At 39.8% G+C, this 24,057-nt stretch overlaps 2 long non-coding RNA genes across 2 annotated transcripts in view; both read left to right on the top strand.

Annotated features, from left to right (window-relative positions):
- Positions 1-24,057, top strand: part of LOC121132819 — a 118,013-nt gene that overhangs the window by 81,258 nt on the left and 12,698 nt on the right. The window lies entirely within an intron of this gene.
- Positions 6,205-13,055, top strand: LOC121132818. Its single transcript, XR_005869465.1, has 2 exons — positions 6,205-8,620; positions 10,546-13,055. It is a non-coding gene; the product is annotated as an uncharacterized LOC121132818 (long non-coding RNA).

A 24,057-nucleotide genomic window follows, 5' to 3' on the forward strand; every position in this document is an offset into this window, starting at 1 on the left:
GTAATAAAGAAGGAGCTAAGAGGTCTATATCTTGATTCACAGTCAACAGGAAGCGAACTATTTGCCACAATGAGTGTAACTTTAGCATAGAAGACATCAAAGCCCAGCTCTACAACTACAAACTTCCTCCAATAAGGCCACACCTACTCCTTTAAGGCCACACCACCTAATGGTGCCACTCCTTATGAGTTTATGAGGGCCAATTACATTCAAACTACCACACTGGAGAAAGTACAAATGCACCTTAATCTCAGAGAGAACTTCAGATGCACACTCTCAACCTTGCTCTGTTTATCATGTAAGAAAATCTTGGAGATGTGTTGCTATGGACAGATTTGCACCCCCCGAAACCTACATGTTCAGGATGGATACCTGAATATGGTGATTTGTAGAATAAGGTCTTTATGAAAATATTTCCTTTTGTAATGAAATAACAAATTTAAGAATAAATTTAACTAAGGAGATGAAGGATCTGAAATTTGAAAACTATACAACATTGACTAGACACATTAAGATAACATAAGTAGAATAAACCATTTATTGTGTTCATGGATTAGACAAAATGATTGTATTTTAATTAATTAATTAATTGATTGATTAATTGGTTCTGAGGTTGTCTCATGTCTTCTAGCTACGTAGCTAAGGATGTCCTTCAATTTTTGTTCCTCCTGCTTCCATCTCCTCAGTAAAGAGATTACAGGTGAGTACCCACCATGCCTGCTGCACTCAGTGCTGGGAATCAGACTCAGGATGCAGGCTGTCTACCACTCCACCAGCTGAGGTGTGTCTCTCAGCCTGGATTACTGTTTTTAAATGTCCATGATTCCAAAAGGATCTACATATTTCATGCAATTCCTTATCAAATACAATATCATTTTTCACAAAACATAGAAATCTCTTTTAGATTGATTCACTCTTGTGTAGATATGGGAAGCCTTGGACTCACACAAATCTGTCTATCACTTAATCCTGAGTCCTAGGAGTATGGGAGTAAAGAGAACCCTTGTTTACTACTGGTGGAAACACAAATTTGTAAAATTCATTGGGAAAGCCTCAAGAGATTAACACCAATGCTATAATTGCAAGCATATAATGTGATAAACATTATAGAATGTGCTTTCTCTTTCTCAATATACCTCCCTTTTAAATATCTATTCACCCTTCTTGTGTCATGAGATGATAAAAAAAAGTGTTATGAGATGAGGTGAAGGATGTAGACACTGTGATATGGAGACAAAGTTTCACACAGAGCTTGAACACAACACTGTGACACTCAAAGTCAATCAGGTAGCCAAGTGAGTCACAAAGTGACTTACAGACAGGCATGCTGGACACTGTGGACAGACCAGACAGAAGGATGACTCATGCCTTAGATGAGAGGGGGTGAGATGCATGAATTGTTTATTTCTGGAATTTTCCATTTGGTATTTTCTACCATGGTTAGCCAAAGAAAGCTGGAACTATTGGAAATGAAACCACAGGAGGGACAACCATGCTGCACACTCAAACACCCAATCTCCAGTTTTCCTTTTAGCGTTGTTTCCTGTATTCGTTGTAGTACAGAGTGTCTTGTTATTTTGTTTTCGATGACCTTTTGAACTGTTGTCCAACCCACCACATGAATTATTTTTCTTTACTCAATTATGCAACAGATTTCAGAAAAGCTGCTGGGATTTCATTTAGAGTTGTCTTACTTAACAAATTCATATAGGACTATTCTTGTCTTGGTAATTCTGAGTATTTCTACCTCTTGACATGACATATCATCTCTAAACATCTTGTTGGTATTTGTTAATAACTGCCATACCCATGCAATTTGGACTGGTAGTATGAATCATATATTCTCTATAATTTCCTCTTGGGCATTACTTTTATAAAGAAATATTTTAAGATCAAGATATATAAAAAATCAAAAGTGTTTCTAAGAAAAGCAGTACTCAAGAAGAACATATAAAAATATATTATTCAAATCAGCAAAATCCCAGAGAAAAGAGCCTCTACCCTATTATCAACCTCCTTGAAACAAGTAGAAAAGATGTTTGGATATGTCATGCTGGGGTTTAAAAGAAAGTCCAAAGGCTAGCTAGCCTTATGGAGACTTCTTTCATGCATACTCAGGTGTGGAGTCTTGGGCTTTCAGCAGAGGCAGCCCAGAAAGACTGAGATATAGTTAACACCCGCATGACCTGTGACTGCTTAAAGGCCAAAGTTGTGCTCATGTTATTTCTGCTTCTGTAGATAGACATGACCCTTGGGGTTGTTCAGCTTCTCTCAAATAATGATGCTTTGAGAAATCACGAGAACCCTAACAATGGATGCGAAGTGGTGAGAGAAATAAATAGATTTTATTTTGTGGGTGGATTGTTGAAGGTGTTTTAAAGGGGGGGTAATTTAGTGGGCCAAGAACATGACCAGCATTCATCCTGAAAAGCATAGGAAAGCATTTTGGGGAAATGAAAAAGAATGAATCACAGCATAATACAAAGTCAGTTGGGAGAACCACTTTGGCCATTCTATTTGAGATGTGGGGTGCATAGACATGGGGGGTGATAATGTGAAAGTCTCCGACAGTGAAGGTGAAAAGTTGACTTGGAAAGAATCTTTCCACATCAAAGAAAGCAATAGCCTTATAGTTTATGGGAAAAAACATCAAAGGTTATTTATTAAGCAGAGAAAGGAATAATGAGAACTAGAGCATCATTGCTATTCTATTTTCTCCAGGTCTGTGTTTTTAGGACATCACTGATGACTGCTATGTATAAAAACTACCTTAAATAGAACAACTGAGAAGTTGGGTGGTGTAGAGAGACTTTGAGAATTTTGGACCCAAAAAGGGGACTGATCTCAAAATGAGGAATGTACTTTGTATTGGAGATGGAGGATGCGTTCATGGCTTTGGGTTACAATTCACACTGATGTAAAAGAAGTCAGTAGCACCAGAATGAAGGCAGAGTCCTGAGGACTGTGTCTCAACAACCAGACTGAGTAGGCCAGCCCAAACAGACGCTCCATTGGGTTCCAAATTTAGCTTCCAGGAAGCCAGTGTCTCTTAGACTCTTTCAGGGAGCCTTCTGTCACATGGCTCACCAGGGCAACTATGGAAAGCTGTTCTGATAAGCTGACACATTAAGACAAGGCACTCTTCCTCAAGTTTGGTCATATTGGGTGCCTTGTTATTGCCCCTTGGAAAAGGACGCAGTCACATTTACCCAGAAGCCCTGATGATGTGAGCAGAAGCAGGCTGAAGTCAAAGAGCCACACGAGACACGGGTTCAGGTGACCAGCAGCTAGGCTTGCCATACTGGGAGATTTGCGAAGACAATCATTTGAGGACTGAAGAAGCAGGATGCTTATGATAGGCAATAAGAACATAGGCAGGAAGAACATAGGCATGCCAGAATTATAATAAAGTAAAATGTCCAACACTTGAGAAGAAAAAATAAGAGTTTCCCATCTGTTAAGTGTTAGGTCATATATAATAGGCATTTTACACATGTATTCAATACACCCATGCCATTATAATGCAAAAAAATGTTTAGTTTTAAGCTGGAGAGATGGTTTCAGTAAGTGTGAATTCTGGCTGCATGAGCATGAACTAGTTAATTCAAATCCCCAGCTCTCCCGTTAAAAAGAAAGCTGGGTGTGGCCACATGCATGCATGACTGTAAACCTAATGCTATACGGGGCAGAAACAGATAGCTGCTGCCTCTTGCTAACTGCCGCTTTTTGCCACTCTTGGTGAAAGACCCTGTTTCAAAGCAATAAAATGGACAGTGGCAGAATAGGATACATAATGTTCTTCTCTAGCCTCTGTGTAAAGACACTAATGCATACAGTACATGCAATGTATATGCACACACACACACACACACACACACAAGAATGTTTAGTTTAAGTATTTTCATAGCAATGTCAACTGCTGACTAAATGCTTTTGAAAAGGAAGAGGTTGTTTCCCAACACACTTTGCCACATCAGAGCTATGATAATGATCAAAATAAAAGACAAACAACAAGAAAAGTAACATGTCTCTGCCATTTGTTTCGAAAGCAGGGGGTTAATTTAGTTCATCTCCTTTCTTTTTCTTTTTAAATACCACCCTCCAATCTAGTTAAACTGTGTTTGATGGTTAACATCCATTATAAAAAACCTGAACTAGAAAGTGATTATAAATAGAAAATAATATCCTTAGACAGTCAAAGGCATTTTCAAGAGTATCTTGTGAGACCATTTAATGACAACAAAGAATAGGGTGATAAGCTCAGAAAACTCAATAGAATGACTACAATTTTCTTTGTAAACTTTCCAAAGTTTATCAAAGTATTAAACAAATTTGTTGTTGTTGTTGGGCAGGTTGAAAGCTAGCTCACCTATCATTTGTACTAGTTCATTCATTAGGGCAACATGGAGTAGGTCATCAACATCCTTATGGAAAAGCCAGGGGTATAGCCAAGGGAATTAACAGGAGGCAGAGGCAGAGGGGTGCTTCCATAAGATGCTGCTCTTTCTTCTAGCAAAAGTTCATCCTCAAAGAGCTGCAGATTTTAATCATGTCACACTAAGAACTCCAAATAGATCAAACTGGTGTTTGGTCATGATGTAAACTTGGAGGCCAATATCTTTTCAATGATCATGCAATCACCACCCTGTAATTTCTGCATCTGAGACTGTGGTATAGAGTGAAGTAGAAGAGAATAAAGAGAAAATTTGGACAGGATAGATATTTCCACTCATTAGATGGTAGGTGTATAACTAATTTTCAAACCTGGATAGATTTGAAATTGTTTCCTGTTCAGAATCATACCAAGACAACGGGAGTAAGTCGGAAGTATGCCAGCCAAGTGTCAACTTAGACTAAGATTTCCAAATTGAATGCAGTGCAGTTCTTTAGTTTTCAAATATGTTCTGTAACTATGCATAACAAAAAAGTATGGCTAGATTCTGCAAAGCAAACGTTCTCTGTTCTCTGCCCTTATGTGTGCTTATGAGGGTATTGGATGGTACATAGAGCCTGTATCTGTAGTCTTATCAGAAACAAAAATTCACGATTTCAAAGAAATGCATTAAAATAAGTGTGAAATAAGTGACTAAAACGAGTCCTAGGATGGCACGTAGAGAGATTTCTACTTTTTAAGGTGGGGTTAGTTACAGGAGACAGTGGTCTATAAGAAACCCAGTAACTCATGCACCAGGGGCATCTAATCTGTTTAGAAATAACTGATTGAGCCATAAGTCACTAACCATGAAGGAAAAAATGAAATACATTATGGTGAGTCTAACTCATGTCTGCTTTGACCCTTTCCCTATATGTTTTGCTTAAGCCAGTTTAAGCTTTGAGCACTTCCGTTATAATTCGAGTGCATGCTCTTAACAAAGGAATTAAGGACAGTCATGTAGCATCAACACCAAGAATCGTTATGGAGTTTGCCTTCAACATGGCAAAAAATAGCCATTTGGACAAGAAACTGCCCTTGCCTGAACTGCTTGGCAGCATTCTGTCCAAACTGGACAAGCAGGTTACAAAGAAAAGTGACTGCTAAACTTGCCAAGGGACAGTACAGTCCTCAGAAAATCTTGCTTCACAGAAAAGTCTGTCAGAGATGCTAGGCCTATAGGCCAAAAGCGGATGTCCCAATGTTAAAGAGGAATCTTGAGTGACTGTCCAGGCAATGAGATGTCTCTGTCAATTGTAGAGCTTATATATTATCCTTCCGTGGTCTTTGATGGAGTTGAAGACAGATAGTTATGGTTTCCTTAATTATGATAAATATATGTTACATATAAAACTGTAGATTCACAAAGATAGGATAGATAATGAAATATTTTCTTTAAATTTTGCCAAATGCTAGTAAATATTGTTAACTATAGTTCTTGCTTGATGACTGTTTTGATATCTATAATTTTACTATGTTAAAGTTAAAACCTTCCTTTTTCTTTAGGCAGAAAAGAGGAGATGATGGGGGATGTCCTTCTCAGTGCTGTGAATATGTTTCTCTTATTGGTTGGTGAATAAATGCTGACTGGCTATTAGCCAGGCAGGAAGTATTGGTGGGGCTACCAGACTAGGAGAATTCTGGGAAGAGGGAAGGCAGAGAGTGGGTCTCTGGTGAGATGCCATGTAGCTGCCAAAGAAGTAACATGCTGGAGCATTATGCGTAAGCTACAGCCTCATGGCAATATATATTTTAGTTGCAATGGGTTCATAATTAAGAAAGAGCTAGTCAGTAAAAAGCCAGAGTCATCGGCCAAACAGTTTGTAGTTAACATAAACCTCTGTGTATTTCTATGGTTCTAAAGGGCTGCATGACCAGGTAGGACAGGAAACTCTGTTTACACTTATGTGTTCATCTTTGGGTGCCTGTGATGAGCCCAGGGTCTCCTGCCTACTCTACCACTAAGCTCAACTCTGAGCCCTAAAGGAACTGCTTTTTGGGGCCACCTTTTGTTGTGACTGTCAATACTGATAGTGTTCTTCAACATTGGACACATCTTTCCAAATCTAGTAATTGGAGGGCAGAGACAGGCAAATCCTAGGGCCTTAATGGCTAGCCTGCCCAATCATGTACACACACATACACACGTACATACAAAAATAAATAAGTGTGTAAATAATTTTTAAAATATTTCATGAATCCTAGAATATAAAGGCCACTTTTGGGCTCATCAAGAATGTGTACCTATATATATTTCTGCATTAAACACACTGAAATCATTTTCTGGAGTTCAATTTATATATGTTGCACTTATATTGAATATGTATGCAAATAAACAGAAAGTTTGAAGGTAACAGTAATGAAATAAATCCATTTGTGCATATGTAATCATGCTATATATATTCAGTATTGCTGTAGGCATTTACTAGATCATATTTTCCTTGTTTCTGTCATTATACATAGTATAGTTCCATGTCTACATGTGTAAATTAGTTGCATCCTTTCAATGATTATTTAGTGTATGTTGCTGCACCTTGTTCCCTGTGCACAAGACATTCCAGGTTGCTTCCCACATCAGTTTTCAGACGATGCCTCGTCTCACACGTCTTTCACAGATTAAGAACTCTCATGGGAAAGATTCCCAGTTGTGAAGACAACAGGGTGGTCACATTATATAGAGACAAACACTGCATATTTATAGAGTCTTCTGCATCCTGAGAAAACTCAGCTCAGAGGCAAAGAATTGAGTCAAGAGAAAGCAGAGCCCTGTGCTCATGTTGTGGGTCCATTGCCCTTTGTTATGGTGGAAGTCACTCTTCATTGCCACAACAACAGAAAATAAACTTCAGGACACAGAAGCAATTATATTCATCTAGAAGGTGAAGTAAGAAAGCATGAGAAAGTTAACCAGGAGAATAATTTCACTTAGGTATCATTTAAGGCATTTATAATAGGCATGCACATTTATTTTAAATTAGATTTTAGAAAATAATACACAAGGAAAGTATCTTTTCAGTTAAAAAAAAGCACAAGGCTTCATTCATCCAGAGAGAATAAGGGTGTTTTAAAATAAAGTTCCAGACAGGTGAAGTGTCTCACATCTGTAATCTGAGTATTCTGGAAACTGAGATGGGAGGATTGCTATAAAGCTCAAGTCTAGCCTGGGCTGCATAGTGAAAACCTGTCTCAGAGGTCTGAAAACAGGAATAAAAACATCAGTTGATGAGGCAGTTGATTCCAAAAAAAATGTAGGGTATGGGAAACACCACACCAAGAAACCAAACAGGCGAAAACGAAAAAGAAATTGCCTCTCAACCTCAGTCTTGACTGTGCTTCATTCAAATCAACAGAATTATTGCAAATTGGGGTAGTTATATAAAAGTCAAACAAGGAGGTATTGAGAGTCAATCTTAGTGTTGTTAAATTAATTTAGGAACTTCCTTCTCTATTTCCCCTACTTCTGCTTTATATGTTCGGCTCCCTTCTCTCCTAATTTACATCCTGGACTGATGTTATTTTTACCCTTCTGGGTAAGAGATTCAAAAATAAAAACCTAAAAGTTATTTGTTCCCTGACAATTTGTATAGCATAACGTGCTACCAATCGCATACACCTTGGTTATGAGCTGGGATGTTGTTTGTCTAGATTCTTATCATAAATTAACATAATTAGTTAGCATAAATAATTTAGGGATATTGTGTGTGTGTGTGTGTGTGTGTGAGAGAGAGAGAGAGAGAAACAGAAAATAATCTTCACTGAAACATTTGAGGTTTTCTCCATTATAACCATAGAATGGAGATTATACTATAAACACTGTACAATCTTCTTTAATGTTTTATTTTTTAACTGAGAAATGGATAATTCCCACTAAAAGGGGATATTAAGATATCAGGATATCTGAATCCAAGTCAGGTCCTCAGCTAAACCTCACTAACTAGTACATTCATGTGTTAGGACTTTCTAATACTGGGCTTACACTGAACCACTTCCTCCACATTTAAAATTCCCATTGTCTCACCATCCAATCCCCTCAGCAGAGGTCAGCTGTCAAGGGAATATACATCAAGGGCATAACCAGATCCAGAATGAGATGTTACTAGTGTATTGACCGACACTAAAATAAACTTGCCTCTAAAAACAAGCAAGAAGACATTATAAAACTGCAGGTCCCGATCCAGAGGAATGAAGGTAGGTTTCAGCCAGCTTTTGCTTGTTCCTGGGAGGTGTGGTGGTTATCTTTCCAAGTGCAGTATTATGCTGTGTAACATTGCCCTTTCTGATTCTCATTTTTCCATTGTCTAATTTAGAGTGACTCAAGGACAACACGTATTTCCATATTGATTTTATTGATCTTATTCAGGGCATGTCTCAGGCCCTTGCACTCTTAAGCTTTGGTCATGTAACATGTATGAAACAAATTAAAAATCCACCCTTAAAATCCATGTCGAATATAATATATGCCAAAATTTTGAGAGGAGACTTGCAGTTGATTACCTCATACAATGTTATTTTCCTAATATTTTTTAATTAAGCATTTATTGATTTCCACTTTGAACCTTTATTTTTTGGTTTGAAGACAATATTTCTTTTTTCCATGTTTTAATAATTTTTTTTGTTAATGAGCTCAACTGGTGAATTTTTTTTATTTTCCAGTTTAAATTTAGATAAGAAACAAGGTTGCTTCACAAGTCAGTTCCAGGTCCCTCTCCCTTTCCCTCCCCTCCTCCCGTGCCCTCCCCCAACCCCCCCCGTTATCACCTCATTCCCCCAGGGAGGGTGAGGCCCTCCATGGGGGTGTCCATAGTCTGTCATTTCATATAGGACAGGGCCTAGACCCTTCCCCAAGAGTTCAGGGTGAGAGTGCACCTCACATTGTTCTATGGGAGTCCAAAGTCCGTGTGTATACTTGGGATGGGTACTGATCTGCTGCCCAAGGCTCAATAGATTCCCTAGGCCTCCTCACTGACACCCAGATTCAGGGGGTCTTGATCAGTCCCATGCTGGATTCCCAGGCTGATGCCTGGGATTCAAGAGTTGACCTTTGTCTGGTCAGCTGTTTCTGGGGGTTAAACCAGCCCAGTCTTAATCCCTTTGATCATCAGTCCTCCCTCTCTGATACTGGCTTTCTTGAGTTCAGCTCAGTGCTTAGCCATGGGAGTCTGCCTCTTCTATCATCAGCCACTGAATGAAGTTTCTGTTTCCCAGACTCTCTGGCCATAGGATTGTAGGCTGGCACTCCCCAGATCTATGTCTAAAATCCATATATGAGAGAGTACATGCCATGTTTCTCTTTTAGTGACTGGGTTACCTCACTCAGGATGGTTTCTTCTAGTGTCATCCATTTGCCTGGGAATCTCATGATTCCATTGTTTTTTTCTACTGAATAGTACTCCATTGTGTAAATGTACCACATTTTCTCTATCCACTCTTCGGTTGAGGGACATCTAGGTTGCTTCCAAGTTCTGGCTATTACAAATAGAGCTGCTATGAACATAGTGGAACAGACATCTTTGTTGTATGAATGGGCATCTTTTGGATATATGCCTAAGAGTGGAGTTGCTGGGTCTTGTGGCAGGTTTATTCCCATTTTTCTGAGGAATCTCCATACTGATTTCCAAAGTGGCTGAACCAGTTGGCACTCCCACCAGCAATGGAGGAGTGTCCCCCTTTCACCACATTCTCTCCAGTATAAATTGTCATTGGTGTTTTTGATTTTAGCCATTCTGACAGGAGTGAGATGGTATCTCAGAGTTGTTTTGATTTGCATTTCCCGGATGGCTAAGGATGTTGAGCACTTTCTCAAGTGCCTCTCAGCCATTTTAGACTCCTAATTTTTGTAGACCTTAAAAAATCTCACAGCTCATTGGCATTGTTCTGTAATGACTAGTGGGTAAAGAGGCCTTGATAGTATTATTTTAATAGAAGAGTATGTTTTAAAACTCCTAAAAACAGACATTTAAAATGAATTGCTTTTCCAATAAATGCAAGAATATTTTGTGTCACCAACTGATTTCCTAAATTTTCTATCTCTTTTAATTTCTTAATTTTTGAAAAAAATTTCTATAATATGTCTTCATAGATGATTCTCTTATTTTCACGTTTGATATTTCAAGGTTCATGTTAAGAACTTCATCTTCAAAGGCAATATCTACAGTCTGTTGCTCACTGCCCACTTTCCATGAGATCACCCCTTTCAAATTTGAAGGCCAAGCATCCAGTTTCCAAAGCCTTTTGCTGGATAGCAATGATATCACCTCTTCAGTACAGTAAGTCACATGTGCCATGATGATGCACTCTGGGAAATGACACATCAAGCAGCCGCGGTGTGCTCTGAAAAGAAATGGCACTCTAAAGAAAGAAACCCAAGCAAATCCTTCCGAAAACAGGAGCACCTTCAGTTCATGGAGTTCGGCATTGGTCATATCCTTCATGGCTGGCAAGCATTTTGGTGAAGTCTAAAAACTCTTCTCTGGTTAGGTGGAAATGTCTTCCATGTGCATTCTTGGTCAGCCTCCATCTCTCCACTGAAGGAACAAAAATGATGGTTTTCCTAAGTGAGCCTGTCCCATGAGTCTGTTTGTCAACTGGATGCAAATCGCCTCCACATTTTCTCAGGCATGAGAAGAGAAAGCAGCCAATGTAAGCCACACTGCAAGGAGAGACCGGTTCTGTCTATGCCAGCCCACAGTGGCAGGTCAGAAAGAATTCTGTGCTCACATATAGGAAACAGATATTTCCATATTTAACTGACAATGCTTTTGATAATTCTACAATGGACCAAAAAGGCTTGAAGAAAATATTAAAGACAGTTTTATTTATCATGTTTACCTCATATTGAAGGCAGACAAGAATGGAGGTTCTTACCATATGCATTGCCTTTTGGAAAAAAGATTTCTGGTTTGCAACTTGATGGACCTTAGTCTGGAATTGACTATGAAGTCAGGTCTCTCTCACTTTGAAAATGTGAATATATTAGTGCAGTACAAAGCTCTGGTCACAGTGTCTACTTTCAGAAGATGGCATTGAATTTCCAGGGGCAGGAATGTTCTGGAATGTTGTCAAAGGAGGAAAAAACAGTGTCCTCCCCACACATTTAGAAAAATAAAGGTTCGGAGAACATGGCGTACTACTTATTAAAGGTTTTGCAAAACACCACACCTCAGCAAACATTCCTGAGAAGCGAAGGAAACACTGGTCACTGCTGCACCTCGGTGTCTTCAGTTCTGGTTTTAGTGAAAGGGACAATAGCACGGAACCAAGGCCAGCACTGGAGGAAAGAACCCAGGCCACAGTGGCAAATCTTTAAACGAGCCCACAGTCCTGTTTCAAGCCCTTGGTGTGGGTCTGTCATTCTAAGCGATATTTGGGGCTTCGTGGTGACTCTGGTGGGTAACCAAGTCTGTCCCTGAAGTTGACACTTAGCAACTTCCTTTTTCTTCACCCCCACTGCGCCTGATTGGGTTCGCTGGGTTCACTCTGCATGGGTCAACCCAAGTCTAGCTGCCCCTCAGGCCAGCTCATTTCCTGGGTTCGCTGGGTTCACTCTGCATGGGTCAACCCAAGTCTAGCTGCCCCTCAGGCCAGCTCATTTCCTGGGTTCGCTGGGTTCACTCTGCATGGGTCAACCCAAGTCTAGCTGCCCCTCAGGCCAGATCATTTCCTGTCTCCCTTAGAAGGTTTGAAGAAACTGATGTTGCCAGTCTCAGTAGGGACCAAAGAAAATTCAATATTCCGCTTATGATGGAATAGCTTGTCCACTGGTGTGCCCTACACCCAAAGCAATTTCTTGAGGGTGTGCAAAGCATTGCTTTAAGGTGGTCAGCCATGCTGCAGACCACCGAAAGACAACAGAGTCATGTTCATTACCCTCAGAGGGAAGAATTCATGAAGAAGCAGCTTGTTTGGAGGTAAGCTGCCACAGTCCTTTAAAAGAAACAGCAAATAAATAAGAAAAAAATTAACTTAAAAAAACAAATAAAAATGAGCCAAATATATACTGCTTCAGACTCCCAGGCCATAGTCATAGGGCACCTGCCTTGCGTACATCGGTAACCTTACCTATACTTACCCAGCCAATTCTGAAGAAGAAAGTCCAGCTAGAAAACACAATTGTGTGGATAGAAACAAACATTTTTCAGGTTTGAAGTAGATTACAAATCATTGGAAGAAAATCCCACATGTTAAAGTTTGAGATGCTTTTCTTTCCTGTGCATGAATATTCATTCTCAAAGAGGCCCCTTTGAGATTCAGGATTCTGCTTCTGAACAAGGTGCCACCATGATTCTCTGCATCCCTGAATGGGCTGCCTTATGCCATGGTCCTGCTCGTCAAGCCTCCGTAGAAGACTTTGAGCAGTCACCTGTAATCACGGTGTACTAGGGGCTGTGGCAACCTTTCTGAATCGGTCAGCCTGCCTTCCCTTTCTGCCAATTTCCTACCTTTTTTGTCTCAGTTCTAAATGGTGGTATTGCATCCTTACCAACCCTCTACCAGCATGGTTTTAAAATATGTCTTTTGAGTCATAAAACACATAAATTGTAACTGTATTGTCTAATGAGATATCACAAAGCATAAAACCTCAGGTCATTCACCCTTTTAATAAAATCTTATCAGTATCCCAAAATTCCCCACTGTCTTTGTGTCTGTGGGGGCAGAGAGTGAGTGTGTGAGTGCAAATGAGTTGTGTGTGTATAAGTATGTGAATGTGCACGAATGAGTGACAATATGAGTGTGGGTGAGACTGGGTGTGAATGTTCATGAGTGTGAGTGTCGGAGTATGTGGGTCAGTGTGAGACTGAGAGGAAATGAAAGCATGTGTGTGAGTATAATGATATGGGTGTACATACGAGGGTATGTGAGAGTATGTGAATGTGTTTGAATGTGACTGAATATGCCTGGTTTTAGTGTGTGTGTGTGTGTGTGTGTGTGTGTGTGTGTGCATGTGAGTGCCTATGTGTGAGTGCTTGTGAGTGTATGTGAGTGAAAGTATGACTGGGGCTGGAGAGATGGCTCAGTGATTAAGAGCACTGACTGCTCTTTCAGAGGACCTGAGTTCAGTTCCCAGCAACCACATGGTACCTCACAACCATCTATAATGGAATCTGATGCCCTCTTCTGGCATGTAAGTGCACATGCAGACTAAGCATTCAAACATAAAAAACACATAAATAAATACATTTAATAATTTACACAATAGTAATAATAAATAAAACAAATGTTAAACTGTTGATGAGTCAGACAAGTAAAGAAATAAAGAGGACCACTTTTTCTGGGGTTCATAGATAAATATACATAAATATGCACTCATACATTTAAAAGTACAAACATAAATAAATTTAAAAGAAAGTGTGGCTGTATATGTGTGTCTGTGAGTGTGTTAGTGTGTGGGTGCGTGACTGTGGGAGTGAATGTGGATGCTCTTATATGAATGCGAGTGTGAATTTGCACAAGCGCGTGCACTGAGTGTTTTAGTAACTGTGTTGGCAAGTATGCGAGAGTGTGAGTGTGTTGATGGCGGTGAGCGTGAGACTGTAAGACCATGTTAGAATGAGGATAGTTGCCTGTGTACGTTTGAAGGTGTGGGTGTAGTGTACAATGGTACAATGGTGTGTTTGTGTGTGAGTGTACAAGGTAAGCCATCTCCTAAGCTCCCTGGAACTACCTTTTACTAGCACAGATGAGCTTACCTTTCTTCATTTTACACAGTAATTCCACGTGACTCCTTCTGTTTAGCAGCATATGGGATTCAACACGCCACAGTGTGCCAATAGTTCATCCATTGTAAAAGATTAAACTTCTAAGATGCTCTAAAGAAGCTTGGGGACGGTGGTCCACTTTATTTCTCCACTCGTTTGACTCACTGACAGTCTTACAACTTTAAGCTTTATTTAGTATTATCGTGTGTGTGTGTGTGTGTGTGTGTGTGTGTGTGTGTGTATCTGAATGTGAGTCAACACACATACTCAAGTCACCAGGCTATTGTGACAAACCCTTTCCCTGCTGGGCTAGCTCTCTGACTCTTCCTCATTTATGTTCTATCAAAATAATCCAACGGCTTGCCATTGTCAGAGGATAATGTCCAACCTTAAAAAATAAAAGATCGTTTTTTAAAAATATATATGTATGTGTGTGATCCCACGTGACTACTCGGCACCAAAGGTATCTGATCTCTGAGACTGGAGTGAATTCCAGGAAACTAACCCATGTCCTCTGCAATAGCTGTAAGTGCTCTTAACTGCTGAACCATCTCTAAAATTTGTATCATGGTATGAACATTCATTTCACTTCTGTGCATACAAAAGAGATAGATATTTGTATGTTTCTTGGTTATTCAGATAGCTATTTTCATAAAATACTGATGGGCATCTTATGGACATTAAAAATTATACTGTTCTATATTTTTTGACTTACAAGCTAAATTTATTTTTCACTAAATGCAGTGTTATTTTTGCCCCTTGAATGATCTCTTCTCATTGCCTACAAATCCGCCCGACCCAGTGTGCATCCTTTTGTCACCGAATAGCTTATCAGATAGTTGTACACTCATTGCTGTGACTGTCCGCCCTTGCCTTAGGACCTTCATCCCATTCCTTTTCAAGCTGGCCAACCCTGTGAAAATATGTAATCATATATAAATATATATGATTTAGTTCTTCTTTCCTTCCAGAATCTTTCTGAATCTCTACCCTTAGGATCACTTTTCTGCTCCTCATTTCCATCTTGGAGTTGACTTCGCTCTCTCAAAGCTTGCCTTCCTTCCTTCCTTCCTTCCTTCCTTCCTTCCTTCCTTCCTTCCTTCCTTCTTTCCTTCTTTCTTTCTTTCTTTCTTTTCTTTCTTTCTTTCTTTCTTTCTTTCTTGGTCTGCTCCATTTGTATGTCCCTTTCAAACCATGTCACATAATTTCTCATTCATGTGAAGTATATGAATCACCCAACATTGACAGCAGCCTTCAAGCTAAACAACTATTTCCCCAGATACACACCACTCAAGGTCATGTTGGTCTATTAGCAGCAGCTGTTTCCAAGTTTGTTCCACAGCAATTTGAATGATATTGTCAATGACATAGGGACACTGTTAGTATTCAGGTACCTGTACTGGCCTGTCCTTGGGGTTCTGACAGAATATGCCTTCAGCTGCAGCCACTAAGAGCACCACCTGTGCACATTCATTGTGTTCACTTTTAAAGGGCCCTGCCCACCTTCCCACCTCTCTCTCTCTCTCTCTCTCTCTCTGTTTGTGTTTGTGTTCTGTCTCCCTCTCTCCCTCTCCCTCTGTCTGTTCCTCTCTCTTCCTCCCCCATCTCCCTCTGTCTGCCCCTCTTTCCTTTCTCTTCTCTCCTGCTGCTCCTGTCTCTGGAGGCCAGTCTCCCCACTTCCCTTTCCCCTTTTGAGGATCCCTTTCCCTAATAATAAAAACCCCTTTGCTTGAACCCTGTCATATGGCATCTTTCTCTTGTGTGCCACTTTTTCTTAAATTATAACAGAGATTTTATGCTAAAGGTTTCTGGGCTTCCAAAAATGTATGGAAGCCCAGATGGAATTTTCTCCTTTGGAAACGACTCCCACTTTTCAATCTTCTCATGGGATTTTCATCTTAGACCTACACAATCCAGCCGGAGGCAGCTATCCTTCCCAAAGAGTGTGGGCTGTTGTGCAAGCAGAAGCTCTTCTTCAGAAAGGCACTGGCATTTTCTTGCTTTGAATACTTGGGTATGTGGGGGAAATACTTTAAACAGTTCTTTAAGTTTTAGGGTTTATGTCTCTGTGTCTGTGTGAGTATATGAACATGAGTGCAGGTGCCTGTGGAGGTCAGAACAGGGTCTCAGGAGCTGGAGTTACAGTCGAGTGTGAACTGCCCAGTATGGATGCTAAGAATTCTACCAGGGTCCCCTGGAAGTGCAGCAAGGGCTCTTATCCATGGAGCCATTTCTCTGGCCACACCAAACAATGTGTTTCTTTGTAGATAGAGTCTCATTATAGAACCTAGGCTGGCCTTACACTCGCTCTCTTCCTTCCTGCCTCACCCTCTAAGTGACTGGACCACAGGACCCTGCCTTGGTAATTAGTGTACTTTTGAATGCAAATGATAACCAACTTAGTTTCACACTCTTCCCACGTCTAAATGGCATCTACATGCTAAAGTGCCACTCTAAGTCATGCAGCCTATAAATACAATATTTTATCAGTGCTGGTGAGCTGAACTGAAATCCTACAGAGGAGAGAGAAAAATCTTGTTGATTACCTTGGCATCAAAGAAAGTGTGATCTAATTCCTTCTGTGGTCACATCTATCAGCATAAGAGTATACCCATATCCTGTAACAATCTGTGCATATACACTGAGGAAGCAATGCATTGGGGCGCAGCAAGAAGCAATTGTTTCTTGTTGTCTGACTGGATTCTTCCCTCCTCCCCCACCCCCAGAGTGCCTCATTGGAATGTTTGCTTCGGAATGGTTGTTCTGCTTAAATGAGGAGAGACTTCCAGGTAAAACATTTAATTAGTTCCCAATTTAGACAGCCAGACTGATCAGTCGGGCTGTGTTCTGGAACCTGAGTTTGTACATTCCTTGGGACTGGTAAGTGAGGTTTGCCCAACGGATGTGGTCAACTGTGAATAGTTCGTATGCTGTACACACCAGAGACAGATGTTTCTCCAGCTCCATGGAGCTAGAAAGGGACTAGGGAAATGTGAGTGAGTACTTAGTGCCTCTCTGTCTCTGCACAAGCACTAGTAAAGGTGATGTGGCTTTAAAAGTCAGAAACCAAGAATGATACATGGAACTGAAGTGCATAGAAGGCAGACTTAAGTAAAAAAATTCTCAATTTCAAGTTAATCATGATAGAGGCTGTGACCTTAGACACACTGCATAGTCACAATACATGTTTTAGTTAATACTGTGCAAATAAATTGCTATGCTAAACTGTGTATATCTATGTTGTGTCTCTGAAAAAAAATCCAGTCTTAAATCAAACTGAACTTCTGATTTATTTCCATTTCGTGAATCAAACCTCCTTTATTTACTTGTACATGATAGGAATTTCTTGCCCAAATTCTATACTGTAGCTAGAAAGTAGTCTGATGAGTTTATGGCACTTTTCTATGGAAGGCTGCCAAAATTCCTTCAGCCAGAGGCCCTCAAGGAACATGGATACTGACTGATTCTTTCCGTGAAAGTCTGTCTCCTTCAGAGAACTACAACTTTACCTGCAAGTTCTCTAGTCCTCACATCCAAAAAGTGTATAGGTACCACTGTTGTCCATGCCACTTGTCACAACCATATCCTTTCAGCTTTTCACTATACCCTTCATTTACCCAAGATGCCCTCCCTCCACACTCATCTAATGACAGCGTAAGTGTTATTTCTTTCCAAAGTCATCACTAAAGTTTCAGTTGGACTAATGGCCTTTCATCTAAGTTCCCTATATACATAGTGCGTGGTATAGCAGACTCCATGAACACCTACTACTGCAGCCTATGCAATCATATTCACTGTGTCTCAGCTTATGAGACAAGCGCACAGGAGATAAGAGACTCTGCTCATTCATATGAGTCATATTTATATTCTCGGGGTCCAGCCAGAACCCCACACAGAATGCCAAAGTAACAAAAACAAAAACATTCAATCACAATATGATAACAGAACTGGGGGGAAGCTTTTTCTTATCTTGAAAACAACTAGAGTTGGGCTTCACCCAAAGAACAGCACAAATGCTTTGAAATATTTCCCCATGTCAGAATTCCCCAAGATACTGAAGCCAGGAGTTGACAGATGAGATTGAGTTGCCATGGAATGCTAGTGTGCATCACTTCAGTCTTTCTGCCTGGGGTGATTCAGCTGGGGCGAGAGAAAGAGTTGGCGAGGCCCAAAGGATTTCCTGCTGATAGATGCAAGTGCTTCATTGAAATTAATTGTTACAATCTGATAAAACATCAGAGTGTCATGAGATTTTCATTGGTTTTGATAATACCAAAGATCTATGGGAAACAATCAGAACAGAAATCAAAGATAAAATGCCTGTTTGTTGAAAGGTACTTCCTTTGCAGAGTCCACAGTTCCAGTGCAAAACAAACAAACAAAACAAAACAAAACAAATAACCCAAGGGCTAAGTGGTTAAACAACTTGTGATTATTTTAATTTTGTAAAATAAACTTTGTGACTTTTAATTTTTAATTAATTAAAATTTACATCATTTCCCCCCTCTCCTCTCCATTCTATCTCTTCTGTGATCCCTCCCAAATTCATAGTCTCTTTTTCTTTAACTATTATATATGCACATAAGTGGATAAATGCATAAACATAACCTACTGAGCCTGTTAATTGTCACCTGCATGCATATATTAGAAATATAGAATGGCTAGAAACTAGAAGGGCTGACTGGTTGGTACTGGCTAAACAATCAGGAAACCTCATCCCTGGGAAAGACTAAGTCTCTGTCTCTAGGTAGCTGTTAATTGTTTATAACTGTTCATTTAGGGATGGGACTCTATGAGATTTTTCACATTGACCTTACAATGTCAAGTGATGCAAGAATTAATCAGATTTTGTTTAGACAGCCACATTGCTGTGGTTTCCTTGGTGTAGCTTCCATGACAAAGCTAGAAGGTACAACTATCTCATAACAGACTTCCTGTTTCTCTGGCCCTTAAAATTACTCTACTCCCTCTTCCATATTCCTAGTCTAGTAGGCAGGAGTTGTGCTGTATATGTGTTCATTGAGGCTGGACACTCCACAGTCATTCGTTCTCTGCATTTTAACTAGTTATGACTTTCTGTAATTGTCTCCTGCTACAAAACATAAAATGTTTTAAAGCTTCTTTGATGAAAAGTGAAAGCTGTACTTGATCTGTGGGTATGAAGGCATGTATTTTGACTGAAGTTCACAATTATACTAGTTTAGGAAGGTGGCAGTATTAGGTCCAACTGTAATATAAATCTGTGATCCCACTAGCTGCATGCAGTTGGCTTGGTTGATAGTACCAGGCATGATTTCCTTTCTGGTAAGTGGGCCTTAAATCCAACTAGACAGTTGTTGGTTACTGCCAAGAGGCAAGCCGCACTATTGTACCTTCAAGGAGATCTTGACATTCTGGTCTTTGTTGTGGTTCACCGGCATCACAGTTGATAGTAGTGTTGATTATTTCCCTCCTTTAGCAGCTCGCATAGCTCTTCCAATACTACAAAAGCTAGATCTTAAGGAGGAAGCTTTAGAATTAGCTAGAACTCACTCTTCCAAGTTCAAAGTTTGTGATGTCTTCAGCAAAAGAGACTTACCTTCAACTTCAGGGAGGCAACCATGGGCAATAGCAAAAGGCTATACTGTTTTGAGAATCTCTTGGACCACCCTTACCAACAACTCAAAAAAGAGGTTTTAATTGGGAATGAATACTCCAGCTGGGAGTAAAAGATAACATTCTTGGGAAACTTTTTGAGATATTATAGCCACTGTCTTGGAAATTAATATGAATGAAACTGAGAAGGCTTTATCTAAGGAACCTCGTGCCTCTGAAAATTCATACATATATTTTTAAATTCTTTGGAATTGTGTTTCTTTGTTCCTAGTCATTCTGTCAAACAGTAAGAATTTGTTCTTTGTATCTTAGTATCACTCTTATCAGATATCCGAAAGAACCTGGAATCTTTGTCTCCACAAACAACAAACATGGTGGAGAAAGGGAACTGTTAAACCCAAAAGCAAAGTAGTCTGTATTGATGCAAAGCACAGATACTTCTGAAGAGTAAGTTTATAGGAAAGTCTAGAACCTGAGAAGTTCAAGCCACTAAGGGTGTCTTTATACTGCATAGAAGAGAGGACCAGGCAAACAATTTGTCGCATTCTCGCTATCTTGGTTTTCTGGGTAATTGTGATGGGTGTCACTAATCTGAAGCAGGCAATCTTGTTTTCTTTTTTCCTTCCATGGGAAGCACAAAGATAGATTTATAACTACCCAGCTCTACTTGAGATGCATAGAAAAAAAAAGACTTGCTGATGTTAATAATTGCAAGCTTCAACAAATCTGTTCAATCACATGATTATACCATGAATCTCTAGTTGTAACTTATGCTTCAGTAATTTGCACTCATATTATTTCTTTGCTGTATATAAGATTAAAAAGTAAGACATACAATTAAAATACAAATTGACCTCTAATAAACTTGCATTATTTTCTTAGGTTAATAATATGCTAAATTCATTCCAATACACTTCCTACTGTGTTCATACAAAGTTGAAGTGGTGTTTGAATATTGCCCATTCCTTTTGAGAAATGGATATTACCTTCACTCATCTTGATAATCATTATGTTATGTTAAATAATAAACTTTTTAAAGAACACAAGCAAGATGATGCTTTAAAATTTCAGTAAGTCTAGTATCATAGCCCAAGTCTGTGCTCCAAGATTATTGTAACGATAGACTACTGGACTCAAGGTGGAAGGTTTACATTCTCTCTAATTTTATCACTGGTACCCAAACCTTTAGTTGTTGTTCTTGAAATAATAGAATCATTTCAATGAATTTTTGAGATGATGTCTAGGGAACAGAACAGCTAGTTTAGTCTTAACGACAGCAACAAAAAATTCACAAAATATGATTTTTGCCCACCATGAGCTAACTACCACATTGTAGCATAATTATATCATGGAGAGTCTCCATTTCATCAGGCAGAATCTTGAAAAGACTTTATGTAAAGATATCGAGCTTAATGAAATTTTTCTACTGCTTCATCAAAAATATTCCTAAACAGGTGAGCAGGACACATGGGCAATCCCAGCATTCAGGAAGCTCAGGCAGGAGAATCACAATTTTGAGCCTGGTATGGGCTACACAGTGTGATCACAAAACTCTCGATGCAACTGGATTTTAAAAACTGTAAGGTTGTATCATTGGAAACCAGGTGACTCTGAACTATTATGGGGTGGCAGCTGTTGAATCAGGGTGAAGTACAAAACCCTTTCAACCCCATTGCCTTTACACTAAGCGTGTCTTGTACAGCAGTTTCCTCCTAGACTAAAACTTTCCATTTTGGGGGGATGCTTGTTAAGAAACAGGATGTTCCAAAGGGAGTTGAAAACTTCCTTCACTGCAGTAAAACTCCATAAACTCAACAAGTTCCTGAAACTCACCAGATATGCCAGGCCCTTTCCTCCCCAAGTGTAGATAAAGTGTAAAATCTTGCCTAGAAGAAGCAGAGACCATATGAGCTGCCTGGAAGCTAATCTCCTTGGAAAGGACATTCTCCAACCTGTTGAGCTGCCTGCAAGTGGACAATGTGTTCCAGATTTCTAGATTTCTTGTCTGGTACCCACGTTGGGTAGGCTTTTGTTGATGCCCTGTCTTTGAGTCACTTTTGCTCCTATAAGTAACCCCTCAATAATACTGTATGTGCACTAATCCTGTACATAAAATAAATAAAACTCATTGCCTTACCAAGGATCTAGTTTTATCTATATTTGGCCTGCTGTTGGTTCCCTATCTGGAAGGAGCAGCTGTTTGTTTATGTCTCCCCAGAAATAGTGTCAGACTAGGAAGCTAGACTGAAGCTTACAGCAATAACAACACTCAGATTTGTGATGTACAAAAAGAGGGGATCTATTTCTATTAGTCCAGTGCACATTCTTGCCTGTTACCTAAAAGAATTGACTTAAGTATCATGCATGGAGCAAGAACACAAATAGAACACTGCTGCCTTACAGAGCAGAAGAGATGGAGACTGCAGTTCAGGCAGACAGAGATATCTGAAGAGAAAGGATAGTGCTTGCAGAGAAGGACCATAGTCTTCTTATATTGGTCCTTTAAGTCTGCTACTGAATATTAACTCATGTACAGTAAAACTCCACAAGAGTGGGCAGATAACAGCCATATGCCAGGGCAGCTGCAAGCTGGACAACTCTTAGAGCTCACATGCAATTCATGCGGTTCATCCTTTCATCTCCAAAGCAAGCACAGGAAGCTGGTGTAGCTATGCCTTCAACAGTTCTGTGTTAATAGCTACAGTTGGTCACTTCTCCAGGCTAAATTCTGTGTTCTAAGCTCTTGGAAACGACAACAAGCTTCTTTGTATTTGTACCATCTAAGCTCACCCTGCCTCTCTCATTTGAGTCTAAAGGAGGAAAAGTAAAGATGGCAAGCTAAGCTGGGTTTCCTGGTCAACCCTAAACTTGCTTAAAGGATCTGGGAAAGGCAAACTCCTGAGATTTTGTTTATACTTGGATCTACAGATGACATGAGCAGCTCCCCTAGGCTTGTCTAATCCTGGCCCTTGCTGAGAGCCACGTGCAGGGTTGTCCAGCTGGGGAGAATAAACAACCACTCAAGGCCTCTGGCTTTCTGTGTGTGTGAGTCACGGAGGGATGCCTGTTGGAGTGTTAAGAAAGATAAACACATGGCAGCTCGCTAAAGCTTGTTTCTGGAAACTTCGCAGGAGAGAACAGATAGCCATTGTTCAATGCCTGTAAAGTGTTATGCGTCTGGAGTGGGCAGTGCGTGCTGAGCAAAGACTAGAGTTCTTAATGGATCAGAAACTGAAAATGCTTGTAAATAAACTGAAGTAAACCAGGGGTGACAGGATGTTTGGGGGGTGTGAAAAGACAGAGAGGACTGAGAACAAGAAAACAGGGGTCAGGATCAAGGAGGCGCCACATTCAATTGGATCAGAAATTCTCCTAAGAAAACAAAAAACACTGCAGAAAATTTCTCCTGCCATGGCCTTGAGCATATCCATGACAGGGAATATATTGGTGGGCAGCAAACACAACTATATTGTCATGCATCTATACTTGCCTTGACAGGAAAGATAGTATTTAGAGTTATGTAAGATTTTCCAGTCTGATGAATACCATTAAAAAAGAACATTTTTCTATAGAAGTTTGCCCATGCCTTAAGCTTTTTGGATTTTGCACATTTATCTCAGCACTTGAGGAATAATGTAGACCTATACCCAACTTTATGTGAAAGGAAGGATGGGGGCAGCCATTGACTGGGTATATAAAAAGTACATGAATAGTAGTCATACTGAAGAATATGCGAGTCCCCCTCAATGGGTTCAATACTCAGCACCAACACAGCCGGTAACCCCAAACTTTACTCTTCAGACTGGCACCATCCATGCTTCAGGGCAACGTGTGTCGCACACCCTGTGTCCTAGCAATTATATCTGTGTCATTGTTGCTGTTGAAGAGACAAACTGCTTTGGAGTGGAGACAGGATTTGAACAGCAGAAGGCCTTAGGGAAGAAAAGAAAAAAATGTGTCAAGTAACTTCAGATTCTTCCTCTTAGATACTATAAATACAATTCATTCTCCCATAACAAGACGCTGTTTCTTTTCAGCATTCAGAGAACTTCTTGCTTAAGACAGAAGTCCTCTTACTTTTCCTTCTAGTTTGGAATTTCAGGATTGTCACCCAAAACTAGTGAAGTATCACAACAGTTGTAGTAGTGACTATAGTGCATTCTGCATGTTAAAAAATCATATTACTCTTAATTATCATTGTCTCTTGTATTTTCACCCAAATATCATGTGTCTTCAATAGTACATCCAGATAATATAAATATGAATTCACTTGTCTGTGCAGTTTACTGGCATGTAGTCCTATGCAACCTATAGATTTATATATAGCCATTTTTT

Source organism: Mesocricetus auratus, unplaced genomic scaffold (genome assembly GCF_017639785.1).
Source record: "Mesocricetus auratus isolate SY011 unplaced genomic scaffold, BCM_Maur_2.0 Super-Scaffold_100018, whole genome shotgun sequence".
Classification (NCBI taxonomy): Eukaryota; Metazoa; Chordata; class Mammalia; order Rodentia; family Cricetidae; genus Mesocricetus; species Mesocricetus auratus.